This window comes from Eurosta solidaginis, chromosome 5 (genome assembly GCF_040869045.1).
Source record: "Eurosta solidaginis isolate ZX-2024a chromosome 5, ASM4086904v1, whole genome shotgun sequence".
Classification (NCBI taxonomy): domain Eukaryota; kingdom Metazoa; phylum Arthropoda; class Insecta; order Diptera; family Tephritidae; genus Eurosta; species Eurosta solidaginis.
Window position 1 is genome coordinate 275,311,423 of NC_090323.1, and position 17,347 is coordinate 275,328,769.

A 17,347-nucleotide genomic window follows, 5' to 3' on the forward strand; every position below is an offset into this window, starting at 1 on the left:
GTGGAAGGAGTAGGGTCTTCGGTATACTGTGCTGATCCGGAAATAAACAGATCCTACAGGCTGCCGGATTGCTGTAGCGTTTTCCAAGCGGAAATAGTAGCCGTAACCAAAGCGGTAGAAACCCTGGAAGAGAATAGCTTAAGCTGCAACCGTGTTAACTTTTATATTGACAGTCAAGCAGCAATTAAGGCAATAATCTCGCATAGCACAGCATCTAAATGTGTGTTAGAGTGTAAACAGTCCCTGGAGAGAACCGGGACAGGGAGCAGCATAAATCTATATTGGGTCCCAGGGCATATGGGAATAGATGGGAATGAAAAAGCGGATGAACTAGCTAAAAAGGGCGCATCCCTTGAAGCTTGCTTCGTAGACGTCCCAATTAGACCGGGCGAGATTAAGCGAAGGCTTGGTCGATTATGTGTAGATCTTACAACCTTAGACTAACAAAGTAGCTTCTATCATTAAAAAGAGAGGACTGTAGACTCATGACGGGTATTCTGACTGGACACTGCCTTCTGGCGTCACATGCCTTTAGGTTGGGCTTGGTCAGTGAAAGCAGATGTAGGAAGTGCGGGCTGGAGGAGGAAACGATCGAGCACGTTCTGTGCTCGTGCCCTGCGCTTGCCACGCCAAGACTTCAGCTATTAGGAGTGATACAGCTGCCAGATCTAGAAGCAGCAAGTGGCTTAAGTCCTAGGAAGCTTCTAGTATTTTCCAAGAGGACGGAGTTATTTTTTAACATAGGTCCTGGTTTTTAATAGGGGTTTTCAGTTTGGTCGTTAAAACAAACTTCTGGTAACACTACGGACTCATTCAGTCTATGTGAGGTCCTCATGGACCGGCCAGTTCAACCTAACCTAACCTAATGGTGGGTCTATCTATTTTCCTTTTAGGACTTACAATTTTGGGATTCGTGACGAAGTTAATATACCACTTCATTTCGATGAAAGGTATACAAATTTCAGACTTAGCAGTTCGAACTTATTTCGGCTAACTAATTCACATAAAAAAATTTTGGGAAACACTTTTATAAGCAATCTCATTATACAAGAAAAATACTTGATAACATCTTTTGTCTCCTATTCATTTGCTAAAATGCAGTTTTTAATTGTTAATAGAAGAGTAAAAGTGGGAAAAATATTACGTTTGCAAAGTCTGAAAGCACTCATAAGCAAAACACATGTCAAATTCTTCTTCTTGTGCATTGTTTGCAACAAAATTTGGAAGTTGGCTACTTTACATGTCAAATGGCGCTGATGATGCGCTATTTGTCACTCTCCATTCAAATACATGCGATCTACTCGTCGGTCAGCGTACGATGCTGCATCAAAAGTCTTATGTGACGGAGCTTTAACAAAGCTATACTTTTTATTTAATTGTAATCAACAACATAATACTATGTTCAAACAGAAAAATAAATTGAGGAAATTTCGATTTGAATTGAGTGCTGTTCATACAACTCGATTTAGCTTACACAATAGTAATTTGATAGCTGGTTGGCTCATCTCTACATCAAGAACATACCTTTGTTCAGACTTTCAAAATAACACGTACATTATTAGGCGAATGAAATGGAATGAAAACATAAAACTTTGAAATTTTTGCGTGTTGTAAGAAAATGTGTTCAATGTTTTGGTTTCATTTTGAGTTTGCCATCTTCTTTTGACTATCCCTACTCCAGTGAAATCAAAGACATAAAATCAGCTGATGAGATGAGCCAACCATATAGTTCAGCCATGCGTAACTGACGTTGAAATATACTCAATAAACACACTTTACAATGTTGCATTTGCAGTTTGAAACAATTTATTACGCAATTTTTTTTAAATTGGCAATTTATTATTACAATTTATTATATGACAAATTGCGTAATAAATTGCCCAAATAGTAGAAATTGCCAATTTGGTGTGTGTTTGAACTTAGTATAATGCTGGAACTAAGAGTTGTGTAAGCAAAAACAAGGTCCACAACTTTTGGTTTTTGAAAGACATAGACTTATCCTAGTAATGTGAAAATGTAATACCTTAAAATACACTTTATTATTGTTTGTGCAGTTTGCATTAAAGCAAAGTCTCCCATTCGCTTTGTTTAGTAAAATTTTATAACGACACTCTTGTGAATTGCCGAGTTGTTTGTATACCAATAAAATAAATCAAAAGTTTGGTCTTTTTTTTGAGATTTGGTCTTTTTTTTAATGAATTTGGTCGAAAATGAAAACATGGTGTGGCAACCGTGCAATTAAAATTTTTCAATCCTTTATACAATTCATTGTGAAAATCGTTTTCATAATTTATAAATTGCTCCTTTTTTACAGATTTGGAGTAAACATGCAATGTTGGAATTAAAATATATTTTGGTGGCATTTCAGATGCATGCGGCACCCTTAAGCGCTATTGCTGAACTGAGCAAAAGGAGTCTTAAAAATCTTTTGAAAAATAAACAACACTCTTTTTTCCTATGGCTTGTTGTAGAACAGCAAAATTAGCATTTATTAACTTTTTCTCACGTTTGTCGGCAGCAAAACGTTTCATCCGATAGCATCGACCGTCGACTGCTAAACGCTCCACATTCTTTTCCAACATTTTGCCTTTTTGTATTTGAATGTATAAATATTTCTGAAGGGAATTGCGTGTTTCTATGGCATTAACTTCATTATGTATAATTTGGATGATTGTTGCATACTAAAAACATCAGCAAATCACGAACAAAAACAGCACCAACAACAAATGCCTTATAAGATTCAGAATTTTCCAATAAGAAAAAAGCTCTCCGAAATTCTCCCAATGTTCAAATTGTGTTTGTTCTATGTTTGCTATACGGAACGTCACTCAACCCTGAGCCCCCGATGCCTTCTTTATAATCCATTGGCAAAAGTCGAATTTCTTTGTATGCCAACGTTACGTAAGTGTGTGTGTGGATTATCCTTTTTTATGAGCCATTCATTATTGATTGCCATTCGATCGCAATTGGTCGGTCGCGCCAGGTAAATCAGTCGCATATAGATTGAAACAGAAAAAGCAACGCAAAGCTTTTAAATGAACGCCTTTCACTTTTTTATTTTCAAAAATTTTCTGCTACCAATTACTTATGTGCAACATGATTTTCCACTTAGTTCGGTTTTTCGTTTTTACTCGTAAAAAATTGTACCGAGTGTTACTCAGCTTCCTAATCTTTGATAACTGCTGCAGACACATGTAGATTTTGATTATTACTTTAATTTTGCTTTTTTGTAGCTCTGGAAATAAGCAGTCATCTCAGCAACCTAGTAGTCGAGGTCGTCGCACTTCCTCCTCAGTCAATTCGCAAATGATTCATGTCCATATTTGCAAAGGGCAAATGCATCATACAAATCATGTTGCTCGGTGTTCAGAACAACATTGACTGTCTACGCAGATCATCAGGGATGGATTTGCGTTTTTATCTTTGTATGTGGTCTTTTGCAAATACGCGTGTTTGCCAGAAGATTGCCAAGCACAAATCCGCCATCATCTCCAAATGATTAAATGCAATGGTCAACAAGCAAAAAAAAAAAAACGTCCAATCACTTCATCAAAGTTTCATCAACTCCCACATGACCCGTATAAATAGGAGACAAGTAATGACCTTTTTTTGTCAAAGCTAAACTCTCATCAAACACAGACAATGTCAATCCCATAATATTGAGAATCATGACACTTCAGTACGTTTTTTTGGTTAGAGCAATAAACCTGACGCTAGGCAGTATATTTGTATGTATGAATTTGGAAGGACTATTGCAGGTTTTGAATAAAATGAAATAAAAGAAAAAATCCCAATTCAAAAATAAGCAGCGAATAAAACGCAGGTGGCTGGAGTCTCACGGATGAAATTAAGTTTCATTCACTTGGCCAGTCGCGTTTGAAAAGTGTAAATGCCCAAAGTTTGCTTGACAGTCGAAATAGAGTGGTGCTAACCATACAAAATCTGCTGAACCGACGTTATATGAAATGGTGATATTACAATCGTTTGCGATGTCGCACCGAGTTTTAAGTGGTTGTTAACCGCCAAAAATGCGAAACATTCAGATACATCCAATTCCGCAACGTACTAAAGCACCACAAACCGCGAACATCAAATGGCCAAACTGCCTGTGGCGGCAAAGAGAGTGCATTGTCATTGGAATCATAGCCTGAAGCCGATCTGCCAGCAATACCCGACACATCAAATTAAACAACGAAAACAACATAAGCATTATAGCCTCTGGTGACAATTTGTCGTTCCATCATAATTCTCTGCTGCCACCAATTGAAGCAGCCAAAGGTCGTGGTCGGATTTATGTAGATGTGTATGACCAACACCAAAACACCAACAAAGGCTGATTAATCGCACAAAAATTGAGTTTATAAAAATTTAATCAGCAAAATTAATTCTGCAATAAAAAATTTGTGAGTTAATTACAGATAAATCGTGGATAAATAATATCCGCACAACAGCTGGGCGTGGCAGCATCCATACAATTTTTACACTCGGCGTGCTTTGCACACAGAGTATATTAACTTTGATTGGATACCGGATGGTTGTACAGGTATAAAGGAATCGAGATAGATATAGACTTTCATATGTCAAAATCATCAGTGGCGAAAAAAAATTTAATTGAGCCATGTCCGTCCGTCCGTCTGTCCGTTAACACGATAACTTGAGTAATGAGATATGAGATATTTTCACCAAATTTGGTACACGATTGGTATTGAAAATGGGCGTAATGGGATGATAACCACGCCCACCTTATATAAAAGATTTTAAAAGGGTCGTATACTAGAATAATAAGCTCTAACTTAGCAAAAAATAGTTTTGAATCAATGATATTTCACTCATCAAGTTTTATTGTAAGAGGAAATGGGGAGAATTTTTTTTTAACGGGAGGAGCCACGTGTTATGTAGAAAAGTAATTTATCTGAAATGAAATGTGCAATTGAAGCCCACGCTTAGTATATAATGTTCGGTTACACCCGAACTTAGACATCTTTACTTGTTATACTTCATATCTCGCGAAGTATTCCTGGTAGTAATCTGAAAATTGATAAAAAGGTGGAGTGGGAATGAGAGTAAGACGGGGAGTATTTGGGTAGGGAAGAAATGAATATGAAGAGAGGGGGATATGGACAATGAAAATGAGAGGAAGGATACGGGAAAAAGAGGGAAAGAACAAAGCCTTATTTAGGTTTGTGAAATCAAATATACCTGAATCGAATTTTTTGAATTGACAATATATGACGCTGTTCATTTATATTTAACTTTTAATTTCATTCCTTATTCTCCATTTCATTGCTTGGGTTGTGCGAGTAGGGCGTCCCAGGTTTGGTCAGAATGGTAATACTTATGTCGTACGTTAATTCAGATACGTTAATGATCCTCTTTATGAAGAAGATGGAGTGGAACAAAAAAGGGAGAGGAAAACTTTCAAGCGCACGAAAGTCAAAGTTCTGGCAGCAGGGTGTGCTTGTGGGTTCACTACTATAGAACATTGGCCTTTTTTTCAAATGCCGAATGAGCGGAATGAAATTGCAAGCAATATGAAGTTATCACGTACATACGTATGTATTTATTTGTGTAAGTTGGTACGTACTCAGCGAACAATGCGATTAGTCCAGGGGAGAGTCAGCGAATGTCCTCTGAAGGAACTAATTGCTCTTTTCATGGTCGATGTATAATTTTAGAAAATAGTCAAACTAGGAACTAGTTTCTATTTAATAATTTCACAAACTGTTTTATTTTTTAAAACCCCATTTATCATTTTAAAGCAAAAAAAATGGACGTTGTGACAGCGCACTGCCCTCAAGTGGTCCAATGAAACCAGGCTAATCCTGTTCATGCCGAGTCGTTGTAAAGCAGTGGTTTGTTAACCGCTCAGCTACAGAGGAAACCTCATCAGCTAAATAAAATAAATGACGTATTAGTAATTAATATACATACATATAATGGATAGAATTAGTAGAAATTGAATTCAGTATGTTAGTGAATACAGTTAGTTACAATTAAGAGAGGAAAAAAAAATTTTTTTTAAGGCAAAAAAGCGAGTCCGAAACATCAAATGTGCTAGAGTGGGAGTTGTAATTCTGACACAAACAGCGGAAGGCCTCATTTAATTCAACATTTGTTCTACAATGTTTTCGGTGGAGAGGTTTAAAATGCCTTCAAGGCCGGGAAGGGACATTAAAGTTTACTTCGCTCAACAGAAATGAGCTAGAGACCGAACCATTTAGTAATTTAATCATAAATACAATTCCAAGCATTTCCCTACGACTAGCAAGAGTGGGAAGATTAATAAGTTTCAGGCGATTAGTATAAGGTGGCAGATTATATGTAGAATTCCAATGGAAATCTCTTAAGGAGAAAAATAAGAAATGTTTTTGGAATGATTCTATCCAATCAATATGAACCTGGTAGCTGGGGTTCCAAATTATCGCACCATATTCTAATATCGGCCTGACTAATGTTGTATAAAGAGCTTTAGTAACGTACGGGTCGCTAAATTCTTTAGATCATCGCTTTACAAACGTCAGTATACCTCTAGCCTTATTAACAGTTGCAGTAATATGAAGGTTGAAGTTAAGTTTACTGTCCATATTAATACCAAGGTCTATAAAACTGTATAGCTGTTCAAGATTATAATTGTTGAGAGTGTAGGATGCTGGCTGAAGTAATCTACGAGAAAAGGACATACATTTGCATTTTTTAAGATTAAGTGGCATATAGTTGATGGTGCACCAATTGCGCAATGCGTCCAGATCTGATTGTAAAAGAGACCTTTCTCGCTTGACGCATAGGATAAAAAAATTGTAACAATAGCTTCAAATAATTTTGGAATAGCGGATAGTTAGCTTTGCCCCGATAGTTTTCAATTAAAGACCTACTCCCGTTCTTATGAAGAGGAATGAGAAAATATTCTTTCCACGCTGACGGAGAGATGCCACACTTCAAAGATAGATTAAACAATTTAGTTAAATAAAAATAATTTTTTTTCAAATAATTCCCAATTGCATTAGAAAAATATTAGTTTGAGGCTAATTAATGCTCATCTGTGCTCCAAAAAGAGGTTTCTGGAATAGCTTGCTTTAGGGAGTAGTAGCACATTTTATGCAGTGTAGAATTCAACGTATGTGTCACGATTGGGAATACGTAACAACACCAATGCTCAATGTCAGTTTCAGTAGCAACCAGGCGATACTTGCATTGGAAACTGAAAAAATTGACATGGACCTTTTATTGAATGATAGCAACGTGAAGAGTCGAGTGGGACGAATTTAAGCAATGGAATAGCGATTTTGACACTAACTAACAGACTGTTAATAATAGAGATCAAGACTGAAGCAGCAGTGTCAGTTTGTTATAGTCACACATGGATAATTGCCCCGTGCCTTTTATGAAACTGACTCCAGATACTCGAACGCAACAAACAGGATGGACATTAGACGATATTTGCTGGCACTGTACGTGAAGATCTTTATGGTGTGCGGTTAGGGTACGGGCTCCGTTGTGATTCAGTTATTTTGAGAACGAATGGTGGATGTTCATATGAACGGGACCGGGATTATTGAGAATGTTGGTGCTAAGGGACGATAAATTGTAACGAGTGAGTATTTCTGCGCGGCACAAGACAGATTTTTTAGCCATACTAACATTTCCTTAACAGAATACAGTTTTTACCTTTATCCATAATCATTTTCAAAGCCAATTTACCGTATAAATTTTCTGCTCAATAATTTTGGTGAAATCCATCGTCGCCTACGAACAAATGAAGATTATAAGAACATAAAGCAGAATAAAAAGGAAGAAATTGGCAACAATCCTTTCGCTTAACAAGCACCAAATTTACTTTTTATGTATAACAATGGAAGCCACAATCAAGATTTTTCTCTTATTTTTGAACAAAGCAAATATGAAATAGTTGGCACAGTCAACAAGCGTGAAAAGTTGGGTATTTGGATGAGTCGGATGCGGTGTGCAGGTGGAAGTGGGTGGTAGACAAACGAACTGAGTGGGCACTTGGCGCGCGAAATTTTTAAGCCTTTTTATGTTTTTAGACCCAGTTGAGGGGGGGGGGGGGGGGGGGGCGACAAGCAGAAGATGGGCGTTTTGTTTATTTCAATGTTAACTCGATTTACGTGAATTTAGAACGAGGCGGCGCAATTTTTATCGCTTTTTAAGCAAATTATTGAGAATAATAAGCCCTCACAGACTTATTATCTTGAACTTAGATTTTAGTTGGATTTTTTTCTTTGTTTCAATGTTACAAATTGATTTTACAAGGATTTTTTTTCTTCCTCTTTTCTTTTAAAATTTTAAGTTTAAGAAACTATTCGATTTAACATATGCCCGCAGGTTTTGGCATGAAAAACTGATGACACGTGGTGCTTCTGATACGCAATATTTTTTTATACTCAGCTGAGCAGAGCTCACATAGTATATTAATTTTGTTCGCATAACGGTACCCCGTAACGGCATAAACTAATCGAGATAGATATAGACTTCTATATATCAAAATGATCTGGGCGAAAAAATAAATTCATTTAGCCATGTCCGTCCGCCCGTCTGTCCGTAAACACGATAACTTGAGTAAATTTTGAGGTATCTTAGTGAAATTTGGTATGTAAGTTCCTGGGCACTCATCTCAGATCGCTATTTAAAATGATCGAAATCGGACTATAACCACGTCTACTTTGTCGATATTGAAAATTTCGAAAAACCGAAAAAGTGCGATAATTCATTACCAAAGACGGATAAAGCAATGAAACTTGGTAGGTGGGTTGACCTTGTGACGCAAAATAGAAAATTAGTAAAATGTTGGACCGCCCACTTAGTTTTGCAAGCTGTAATTTGGCAGCTGAGTATGTAATGTTCGGTTACACCCGAACTTAGCCTTCCTTACTTGTTTTATATTGCAATGCAATAAATCGAATTTTAAAACTTGCGTGTGACCTTCTGTTGAAGCGAATTTGGTATAGAGGAGAAACATACCTGGAAAGAGACAAAAATAAAAAAATTTATTGAATTTTTTTCATAAAAATGTGAAATATTAGAACATATCGAATATGAAATATTACCATATCTCAACTGCCGTTTCGTAAACGCCTGATTTACAAATATGTTTCAAAAAGGCCTGACCTTGGAAAATTTTTGAAAAATGCCCTATATCACTTTTTTTTTTCAAAAACGACCTATCTATAGATGGGATGTTTAGGATAAATGGATCGGGCGTTTTTGAAACAAGACGTTATCGAAAAACATTTTGAGACAAGGTATTTAGAACTGGCAGGTGAGATAGGGTGATGTTCCATTAAATTAAATAACGATATTATATTTTTTCTACTCTTAATTTTACAGCATCTAAACTTTCACCGACACTTGTTGCATTGGGGTCTTCTTCTTTTATCCCCGAAAGTTCTGGGTAGTATTATCGGTGATGATGGCCTTTTCCGGTCGGTAAGTTTCGGAAATTGGCATCATTAGCCTGACCATCTCGGAAAGGATGGATGTAATCTTGTTGTACCTTATAGGTCTGTGGATTTAAGTCGTCTCTTACGACAGGCATGCCTTCCGTGGGAATATTCTAAACCCTTTAACCCGCCTAAGGGGAGAATATCTGGACATACAGTTGAGTTTGTGATGAATAATATACTTATAGAATACATACAATAACAACAATGCACCGGAAGTGACAAGACGTATTGGCTGGAATTTTGTTGATATACGGTGTTATTTGTCTGGTGCAGTAAATGCTATGATCCTGGTTGTCTTTCACATAATTCACATAATATGTTAGACAAAGTTACGCTGAATGAGCCGGCCAAAGAGCTCACATAGACTTCAAATGTGCATATAATCAAAAATTGTGGATATTTGGATCTGTTTTATTTCACCTATATTTTCCAACTGAACACATATTTTTTCTTAACGACTAATTGAGGTTAAACATTAAACTGAAAATAACGGTTTATGAAAGAGAGTTAGAGAGTGAGTTTAAATGAAAGTAAGAGAAAGTTAATTATAAACTACTTAAGAGTAAGTAGCAATGAGCTGAGTCTTCTAAGAAGACAGGTAAAAGAAATGTTTAAGCTCGCAAAGACCACGGAAAGCGAAGCGTGTCGGGACAAGTACAGGGATCTACTGAGGATTTACAAGCGTGAAATTACCAGGGCGAAGAGAAACTCATGGAAAAGTTTCTTTACGGACATAAGAGTGCTCCAGCGAAACAGCACGGTTGAAAAAAATCCTAGCAAAGGGAAATATAGTCCACGGTCTAATAAAGAAAGAGAACGGGGAATGGTCACGTAATAGTGAGGAGTCCCTTGAGGTACATCTCGATACACATTTCCCATCGGGAGACGGTTTAGAAGAGCCAGCAGACATCACTCACACTTCGATCACGGAGCTAGTAGAGCCGGGCTTGGTGACCGATACCAAGATCGAGTGGGCAGTGAAGACGTTTTCTAAGTTTAAATCGCCGGGCCCAGATGGTATATTCCCGGCCATGCTACAAGTCTCAAGTAGGGCGGTCGTGGAATGGCTTAAAACAATATTCGATGGGTGCATAAGACTGAATCATGTACCGCGCTCTTGGAGAACTGCTCGTGTAGCTTTTCAACCAAACGCGGGGAAGATCGGTCACGTGTATCCCAAAGACTATAGACCCATTAGCTTAACATCATTTTTGCTCAAAACCTTTGAGAAGCTGATAGATGTGTACATAAAGTCCAACGTGGATGAAAAGCTGCTCTCCACAACACAGCATGCGTACACCAAAGGCAAGTCCGTAGACACCGAATTGCATAGGGTGGTAATAAGCATAGAGAAATCCCTGGAATATAAGGAGTATGCTCTAGGAGTCTTCTTGGACATTGCCGGGGCTTTCAATAATGTTGCAAAATTGGCGATTATGGATGGTCTTAATTACATTAAAGTACAACCTGCCTTAATCAGATGGATCGGCTGCATGTTAAATTGCAGAAAGATTACATCACAATGGGGATTGTACTAGGCCACGAAATCAGTGGACAGGGGCACGCCGCAGGGAGGGGTGCTATCACCTCTGCTGTGGACGCTGGTCATCAACCAACTGCTCAAGCAATTCGATGAGGGACCCGTAAAACTTACGACTTACGCAGATGACGTTGCAATTGTCATAAGTGGAAAGTGCCTTCCAACGATTAGTTCTTTGATGGATCGGGTGCTTCGGGATATTCATACCTGGACATCTAATGTCGGGTTGAAAGTCAATGCGGAGAAGGCATATATGGTCTTGTTTACAAAGAGGTACAAGGTCCTAAATTGGACCAGGCCTAAGTTAGGAGGGGTGACCTTACAAGAGAAACCTTGCACAAAATATCTAGGAATCATCCTAGACAGTAAGCTGTCATGGAAGCTCAACGTGGAGGAGAGAGTCAAGAAGGCCTCAACGTCACTCTATGCATGTAAAAGAATGCTGGGGTGTACGTGGGGCCTATCGCCCTCTCTTTCTCATTGGGTTTTAACAGCGATTGTAAGCCCTATTCTATAGTATGGAGTTCTTGTTTGGTGGAAAGCCACACAAAAAACAACATACCTCAAAAGATTAGAGGGGGTATGCAGACTGTCGATGCTTAGCATTACGGGAGCCCCGAAAACAACCCCGACGGCTGCACTGTATGCCATTCTGCACATTCCACCTGTAGATCTGGTAGCAAAGAACAAAGCATTAACGACCGCAACCAGGCTCGGTGCTTCGGGGCAGTCTTGAGCGCCGACCATATGGCCATAGTAGTATAGCGTCATCGATCAAAAGACGAACAGACTACCTGATTCCCTATCTGCGCTTCGAGGGAGATCTTAAGGCCACAATAGAGGTGGATGGTTGGCGCAAGGGTGCGCAAATGGCGGACGAGGTGATACATCGTTAGCTTAATGTGAAAATGTGCTAAGTCACTTTTTACGAATTTTACAGGAGACGAAAAAAACTGAATAATTTTTGAAATAACCTTTTTTTTTGAAAACTGTGAATGCGGATACCTTAGTTGCAATACTTTTGAGTGTAGGAGCTTTAAAAAAGATAAATAAAAATCATGTATGCTAACCTAGCCTTAGCACAATTTCCTCATTCAAAACAAATTTTTTCTCCTGACTTAGCACTTTTTACTCAATATGTTTCCCCATCGCTCCTCCCGTTTAATGATTGAAATATAACACTAAAACTATATATTTCACAAAAAATACTATTTATTTGTCAAACTATTTCTAACTATTGGCGGCCACCGTGGTAGCGTTCTCCGCCTACCACACCGAATGCCCTGGGTTCACACCCCGGGCAAAGGAACATCAAAATTTTAGAAATAAATTAGAAGAACATTTTTATAAGCGGGGTCGCCCCTCGGCAGTGTTTGGCAAGCTCTCCGAGTGTATTTCTGCCATGAAAAGCTCTCAGTGAAAACTCATCTTCCTCGCAGATGCCGTTCAGAGTCGGCATAGAACAAGTAGGTCACGTCCCGCCAATTTGTAGGAAAAATTAAAAAAAGGAGCACAACGTAAATTGGAAGAGAAGCTCGGCCTAAAATATATTCGGAGGTTATCGCGCTTTACATTTATTTATTTATTTTATTTCTAACGATTCTGATCTGGACTCTTGCCGGATGGTGCGCAGACAATTATTTATTTTTAAATTCAAACAAATGCTGTGTTGTGTCTTATTCCATAAAGACAACTTTATCTACAAACTAAATGCTAAATCTCTTAATCGTTGTCAAGAGACTAAAGACTTGGGTGTAATTTTTGACTCCAAACTCTCTTTTTCTAGTCACATTGATTTTGTTGTTTCAAAATTTGTTCCAATGGTTGGGTTCAGTAGACGTAACATCAGTGATTTTAAGGACCCTATGACGTTGAAGGCGCTTTATATATCCTTACAAAATTGCTTTACGTATGCTTCACTGGCCAGACGGCTCCCATCATATACCAGCAGGTGCAAATTACTTGGTCTTCAGGCTTTGCATGACAGAAGAACTTTTATTTCACTCATGCTTGACTATAATGTAATAAACTTTAGCACGAATTGCTCTGATTTATCTACTTCGTTCATTCCATATATTCCACTGCGTGATCTTCGGCAATAATGGATTTTATATCGAAATAACTCATAAAACGAATTATGCTATGAATGAACCTATAACTAAGACTATACATCTAGAAAATCGATTTAGTAGTGTTATTAATTTTACAGCTTTGTAACGTAGCAAATGCTACGCCACAATATCTATTTCCTATTTAGCGCCCACCCCTAACATCATATTTTCCATTTACTGCTCACCCCTAGTAGTGTATGTTACCGACATACATATATACATACATACCGGCCCAACAACCATCGCGCAAGCACAAAGCAAGCCAGCGATGGTGAACGCACAATGCTTGGGAATTTTCATTCGTGCCGCGCTGTGCGCCACAATGCGAGCATAATTCCCAACGTGTTCATAGTTACCTATGAATAAAATGAAGTTACAAGGTCGGTTCTGCCGATGGTACTTCCCCCCGCGGCCTATTGGGCAACCCTAATATTTTGTTATCATCTCCTCTGAGTAAGACGGGACTCACCCCCCTATTACTCAGAGGAAGGGTAATGCACGGATACACGGCTCAGGTAAGAGGGGAACACTTCCCAACGTCTGCGGCGGGACAAACTCCCCTACTACCCTAGCCGAATACCCGAGCCAATATATTGTAGTTAGTTAGCCTCATACTAGTAGACACACTTCGCCGTAGGTATATCACCACGATCCCGATCCTCGGACATCCCATCCCGAAGTCTAGCCACCAACGTCGTCAAAGCTATTTGGTGAGAGCAACCGTCACTCAGTACTCTCTCTTCGGGCGTGATCCTAACTACCGCCGTTAGCACCCTTTAGCGAGAGCCACCGTCGTCTTCACCATCTCAGCCACCGCTTAGCTAGCACTCTATCTCCCTCTTTCTGTGGAGAGCCGTCGTCCTTGGATTACACTATATTGTCAGCGACACTACCTAGTGATCATCTCTCCTGGATTCAAGGTTGCGGATATTTTAGCCCGAGAGCCGTGTGTGTGTGTGTGTTCGAAATCAAAACACTAATTCACTGTGTATTTATTTAGGTGGGGGAAGTGGGACCTCCATCCGACTCTGGATTGACTTGAGCATACCTCAGCCTTTGACCAAACCCACCTCATAGCTTATATAATTTTAAGCTTAAATTGTTTTCTATTTTAACTAGTCTGTAAGAAAGCATGTAGTTATCGACATGTAAGAATTGAAGTAGATTATGGTGAGCGCAAAGCATTTATCATACACCAAAGACATGTCTCAATTGGGTAAATTCAATTTCAAGGGGTTATGTTCGCAACCCTCTCAAGGAGTTTCCAGCACAATATATAGCTTCTCCAACCCAATTGTCAACTCACCTAACCGTGACGAATCCTGTTTCATTGACAGCCGAGGCTCTGGCGACCCCAAGTTCCTCATGGAACTAGGGGGTGGAGAGGGCGGGATGGCCTAGAAGGTTTAATGTGATCATATAAATCGTTCCCGAGATGGTCGAGCTAGTAGTACCTTAATAGTGCTTTGTTACCTGAACGTACCGGATCTAAAGCCGGCAAAGGGCCATCAACATCGGTAACACTCCCCAGCCTTCGGGCAGTGTCTTTATCGTTAATATAACAACAACAACAAAGCATGTAGACTGAATGAATTAAATAAATAAATAAAATGCGCGCACAAAGAAATGACTAGTAATTCAGATTGATATTATTGACAGGTTGACTTACCACATTTTTTTTAACAGCTGACGACTTACCACATTTACACATCATTGCCCACAGCACGTAAAAATGAAAAATTTAAATATTTTTTTTTGTGATCGATGTATTTTGAATTCAGTTTTAAAACTGCATTAAAATACAATTTTTCAAAAAAAGTGACTTAGCACATTTTCACATTAAGCTAACGACATGTGTACACCGATGGTTCGAAAGTAGTGGAAGGAGTAGGGTCTGCGGTATACTGCGCTGATCCGGAAATAAGCATATCCTACAGGCTGCCGGATTACTGTAGCGTTTTCCAAGCGGAAATATTAGCCGTAACCAAAGCAGTAGAAACCCTGGAAGAGAGTAGCTTAAGCTGCAACCGTGTTAACTTTTATATTGACAGTCAAGCAGCAATTAAGGCAATAATTTCGCATAGCACAGCATCTAAATGCGTGTTACGAGTGTAAGCAGTCTCTGGAGAGAATCGGGACAGGGAGAAGCATACATCTATATTGGGTCCCAGGGCATATGGGAATAGATGGGAATGAAAAAGCGGACGACATCCCTTGAAGCTTGCTCCGTAGACGTCCCAATTAGATTGGGCGAGATTAAGCGAAGGCGAGAGGTACACATGATCGACCAAGCGGGAAAGGCGTGGGTTCAAGCGCGGGGCTGTAAAGTGTCGAAGATTATGTGTAGGTCTTACAACCTTAGACTAACAAAGTAGCTTCTATCATTAAAAAGAGAAGACTGTAGACTCATGACGGGTATTCTGACTGGACACTGCCTTCTGGCGTCACATGCCTTTAGGTTGGGCTTGGTCAGTGATAGAAGATGTAGGAAGTGCGGGTTGGAGGAGGAAACGATCGATCACGTTCTGTGCCCGTGCCCTGCACTTTCCAGGCTAAGACTCCACCTATTAGGAGTGATACAGCTGTCAGGTCTAGAAGCAGCAAGTGGCTTAAGTCCTAGGAAGCTTCTAGTATTTGCCAAGAGGACCGAGTTATTTTATAACATAGGCCCTGGTTTTTGATAGGGTTTTTCAGTTTGGTCGTTAAAACAAGCTTTTGGTAACACTACGGACTCAATCAGTCTATGTGAGGTCCTCATGGACCGGCCAGTTCAACCTTACCTAAGAGTAAGTAACATAAAAATTAATTAAGAGAAAGTAGATTATGAAGAGGAGGTTGGAGATAGTACTAATATTAGTAGTAATAAGGTTAGCTGCGAATATCAAATAAGCAGCCCTCGACCAAGAGCGGCTGGTGAGGAGGGTTTGGCTTAAAAGGCCTAAAGCACCCTGAGAACCTCCAGTGACAGGGCGAGTAGATGCCGCCCTGAATTAAGCATCCACAGCCTAGTGCGGGGTTGCTTCGAGGGAATACCTACCCAAGATAGGGAGGCAACTATACGACGTGGGATACACACTCAGGAAGGTAAAGAGGTAAATTATTTGTAAATTTAAGGTGATTGTCACATTAAGACTGAGCCCAGTAAGGTCTTAATTAAGGTATACTGGAATCAACGACTCGGATATGTTTGTTAAGGGCTGGCGAATGTGGCATTCGGAAATCTCAGTACACGGCTTGACACACCGTCGAAATGACTTTCCGGTTAATGTCCCATTCGTCTCCGTCCCGTTAAAACCTTGGCAGGCCTTGGGGTACGTTCAAAGTCCGTCATCATTAAGTTGGTGGTGCAGGTTCGGTTGAGATCCTCCCGATTAATACTGATCTGGCTCTGAACGCAGTCTTCATGAGGGACTGCGTCAACCTTCACGTGGCCTCCCTGCCTTCGCATAGACAACCACGGGATCTATATAGGTAACTGCACACTCGGACCAAGATAGCGGCCTCAAGTGGGGACCCAATTAAATAAATGATGAGCAACAACAATACTAAAATAAAAAACCAAACACAGGAGAATGAAATGGCGTTCAATCCATTTGTAGGAAGGAAGCTAGCTCGCTCTCCAGAAGGGCGTGGCCCATCGGCTGGGGGCCTTAACATTTCGTCGCAAGTGGTAACGAAACCCAAAGGAGCGGAAGCCGAAAGCAAGCAAGGAGCGTTGTCGCCGGGTGCTACACCGAAGCTTTGCAAAAAGAACTCCGACAGCAAGGCTCAAACGGGCACACCATTATTAAGTGAGCTAATTAAGCAGGCGTCAGCTGCGTTAAATCAGCAAAACCCCCCTGGAGAGAAAAAGATGACCAAGCTAGGCAAGGCGATTGAGGACTTGATGCAGTTCTTCATAGGGCTTAATAATATACACGCGGAAATCAAGCGCTTGGCCTCCGTAATAAAAGTGCTGTACATCGAGCCGGCCCTAGAGGTAAAGAATTTAGAACATAAATTGCGTGCAAGCGAATGCGCCAAGGATAGAAGTCCATCACCCCCAGGAAAGCGACCGAGGAATAATTCGTACTCGACCAAGGAGAACAACGTGGTAAAACCTACTACTACTCTAAAAGATGTCTTACCAGGGCACGTGGGTGGACACAAACGACGGCAAGAAACGCAAGAGAAGACGGAGCGCAAAGAGGAAACTGCAGCCCAAAAGACGGGAGAGTGGCAGTTAGCCAAAAAGAAGA

The 17,347-nt window shown here is 39.8% G+C and overlaps 1 protein-coding gene across 13 annotated transcripts in view; it reads right to left on the minus strand.

The window, feature by feature from the left end:
- Rbfox1 (RNA-binding Fox protein 1) overlaps positions 1–17,347 on the minus strand; it is a 347,547-nt gene that overhangs the window by 228,882 nt on the left and 101,318 nt on the right. The gene's annotated exons all lie outside the window — the stretch shown is intronic.